Source organism: Hakea prostrata, chromosome 10 (genome assembly GCF_041222555.1).
Source record: "Hakea prostrata isolate BN-2017 chromosome 10, UWA_Hpros_2, whole genome shotgun sequence".
Lineage (NCBI taxonomy): Eukaryota > Viridiplantae > Streptophyta > Magnoliopsida > Proteales > Proteaceae > Hakea > Hakea prostrata.
The window spans coordinates 3,858,201-3,862,037 of NC_142609.1; the positions used below are offsets into that span (position 1 = coordinate 3,858,201).

The 3,837-nt window shown below is 36.1% G+C and overlaps 1 non-coding gene across 1 annotated transcript; it reads left to right on the forward strand.

The window, feature by feature from the left end:
- The first annotated feature begins 3,386 nt into the window (after positions 1 to 3,386).
- On the forward strand, positions 3,387 to 3,467 carry TRNAL-CAG (transfer RNA leucine (anticodon CAG)). Its single transcript has one exon. It is a non-coding gene; the product is annotated as a tRNA-Leu (tRNA).
- Positions 3,468 to 3,837: the final 370 nt, after the last annotated feature.

Here is a 3,837-nt window from a genome sequence, read left to right on the forward strand (position 1 = left end):
CTCATAGAAAACCCGATTCAGGTAGTTCTCCTTTCGTTTTGCTGCAATTCTTTCCATTCCACCGTCTAGACGACAAACTCGATTTCGCTTCTTGTACTTCTCTAGCAGATTTGCACAAGATCAGCTAATCCTTAGATAAAGATCTTACCGAAGACATAGGTCAGACATGATCCATCAATGTTTCCGATGAGATCGTTCCTTAGCGAGGAACAAATTGGGTTTTCCCAAGTTGGTAGAGGTAGCTTGTAGCCCCCCCCCCCAACCACCCAAAAACTATTCTTATCTTTGTTTCTATTCAGGTGGGGTTACAAGAGGTGAAGGATTTATCGATTGGGCGAATTCATGGTTCATCGTCGCCTCAGTCTTAAGTTCCTCTTCTGCTAACAACACTCCATTGCTTCCTAAAAGAAAAAACAGAGAACGCAAGTTTAGCCATTTTCATAAGAAAATCCTTCAGCAAAGTACGGTTGCAGGAACCCATTTCATCAAGATTGAGATTCAAGGCCTGGACCACATTTGCAGGAATTGAAATGGTTGAACATGTTATTGTACCAAAGCAAGAGAAGAAACTGATCAGAACACACAAGTTTCAGCTTTTTTTTTTTTTTTTTTTTTTTTTGGGGGTTCGTTGCTAGATAATTTTACCGAGCTGTGCACATTTTTGTTCAAAGGACGAAAAGCTTCTTCCATTTCCTGCCATGTCTAGATTGAATTTACCAGCAAATTAATATACTATTTGAACGCCGTCTCCGAGAGTGACTTGCTAGTGAAAGGCAGAGAAACAAAATCTAAACGAGAACTATCCAATTCTAGGTTTGCGGGTAAATAATTAATCAACCCATGGGTCTTATAGTTAGAATAATATTTTAATCTCAGCCATCAATTTTGGATGATCCACATGTCACATTCTCATGTTGCACTACTGTGCACAGCAGAGGATTTTTTTCCATTAGTAATAAGGGGTATGAAGATAAATTGAATAACACAAAAAGTGGCATTAAAATTAGGGGTTAATTCAGGGGCTGGCAATGATAATTTCCCTAATCTATATATGCTCTTTTTTACAATTAAAATTTAATGAAACCCATATAAAATATACTATAAGCATCATCACATCAAATACACCAGCCTAGCAGAAGGGGAGAGAGAAATAAAAAACCTATAAAGATGCATAGTATATTGAAAATCGAATACCAAATTCAGATTCAAACAAAAGATAGAGCAAAAAGAAAGCTTTAACCAAAAGGAAACCAAGCTGGATTGGAATATGAATCATAGAAAGAGACTTCACTGCCTTTGAGAAACAGTTGTAATGGAGTCCCAACGGTAGGTAGGCCAACCATAACGTGTTTGGAATGTGGTCATTGAAACACATTCTCAAAGGAAGAAAGCTTGATCTACCTGTATACATTTTTACAGATCATTCTTCATTTTTATTTTTATTTTAAGTAACCAATCGTTCTTCATTCTATGCGTATAAAAAGAATATGTGATTGCTTGCTTACCAAGGGTTGGGTGTAAGAACCTAAAAATACAATCTCAAATAAAAATCAACACAACCCCCCCACATTGGATTTTTTTTTCTTTTCCAGCCAGGAGAGAACAGCTAATGCAGTAGACTTAAAAGATTAATGAAATACAACCTTCCCTCCCTAAAGTTTTTGAGTTTGAGACCTATTTCTCATCTAGTTTAAGATTTTTCTAACTAGGAATGTAAGTGTAACCCTAATGATTTGAGTCCGCTTTGTCACATCTTAAGTAGCATCTTAAGTAGCGACTGAGTTAGATTTGTCATTGGGTTAATTTTTTTTTTTTTTGAGGGGGGTGGGAGACAGCGCGTGATGATGATTACAAAAAGAACCCATGCAGATTAGGGAAATTGCTTCAATCCTATGCATTTAATGCGCAGGAATGTCATGCAAAATTTCAGGTCGTCAAATCCAAAATTTCGGTCCAAATTTCGATCTCGACCGTTGAATATCAATGACCGAGATCAAAATCTCGATCCGACTGCGAGACATGTGTTGCTTGACAGTCTTGCGCATTTAATGCACATGTTTGAAGCAAGGTCCACAGATTAGAAGTCTCTTCGTGGAAATTTCAGAAATTGAAATGGACCATGACCCTCCTAGCCTTACTCTAAGCACAAACAGGGTGTGAATTTAAAATCTAAAAGCTTATCAGGATTGACACCTCAATGTGAACAAATACTTTTTTCTCTTCTCCTTCTTATCAGTTTGGTTAGCCAACGCGTTTTCCCATATATATATATATAGTGCCAATGAGGTCAGCTTAGCTTGAAAAAGACCCTTCAGAAAATAGAGGGGTTGGGAATTTTCAAAATTGGGCTGGTTCTAACCTAACTAGAACTACTTAGGGTTGAAATAGTATTTTAAAGAAACGGTTGCAGCATGAATTTTTCTTTAAAAATGTTGATTCTCTTATTTGATTTGGGTAAAAAGGACCAGCCATTTTTAATGTTGCCTTCCACGTGGCTAATCGTCGAAAATACAACTCATTTGTGGCACGATATTCAATTAAAGCAGGGAACACCTGGGCCGTAAGACATGACAAAATCAGATACAAAATAAACAACACAGCTAGCACACATTACATGAATTGGCCCACAACATCCCACATTCATGCCCATCAAAATTTTAAAAATTAATAACTCTTGGAAATAATGAACAGTACAATGTTGGATAAGTGTAGATGAATAAAAGCTTACTTCTTTGGAATCATTCGTTTGAATGTGTAGAAACAATTTCAAATGTGACGCTACGGAGACCAAAAAACTATTTATAATGTAAAACCCTAACATTTGAGTACTCTCACAATGATAAAGGTCAATAATACTCTTGACTAAATAATCTGAATGAATATAGACCCCATATAAAGAACTAGTGCTAGTTAAATCGACAGCCCAACATTCAAAACACCATGTGTACATATAACTAGCTTAATTAAAAATAAAAAAAACTAGTTTTTTTTTTAAAATGAATCGGCTATGTTTCGAAATACTAAAAATTTAATAAAATTCACGTAATGTCCATCTAGAGCTAGATAGCAACCAACAGCCGTAGCACCATGGCTGTAGCATTAGCCTAGCAATATCCGAAATTTATACTATCAGAGGCAAGGTTTAAAGTATCGATATCGGTAAGCTGAATTTAAGAGACGTATCGTCCTGTATTGAGTATTATATCGCTCAGACTAATGTATTTTAGTGTAATTCAATAGAGAGACGTATTGAGATGTATCGTATCAGTAGGGTCAAATATGAATACGTATCGGCTAGTATTATATGGTATCGTGGGATATTTTAAACCTTGATTAGAGGTCAGCTTAGTTGGTAATGACCAACACCACCCAGTGAGTAATCAAAAGTCAAGATGGCCGAGTTGGTCTAAGGCGCCAGTTTCAGGTACTGGTCCGAAAGGGCATGGGTTCGAATCCCATTCTTGACATTATTATTTTTTGTCAATGCAGGTTGGTAGAGTGGTAAAATTCATAATTTTCAGTGGAGAGGTCATGGGTTCGACTCTTGGAGATGACAAAGCACCCCCTGAGAATATAATCAAGGTGGGCATAAGCTGGCCCGGATAAACCTCAAATACTAAAAAAAACATCACCCCTCAAATAAAAAAAAACATCACCCACCACCCACTGAGGAGATTAGAGTTTGATTTTCTGTGTAAGTTAATATAAAACACCTTTTCAAAAAAAAATCTAAAATTTGTAAAGAAGCATTTAATTAAAGATCAAATACCAAATTCAGATTAAAACAAAAGATCTACCAAAAAGAAAGATTCAAACAAAAAAGAAACCAATCTAAAT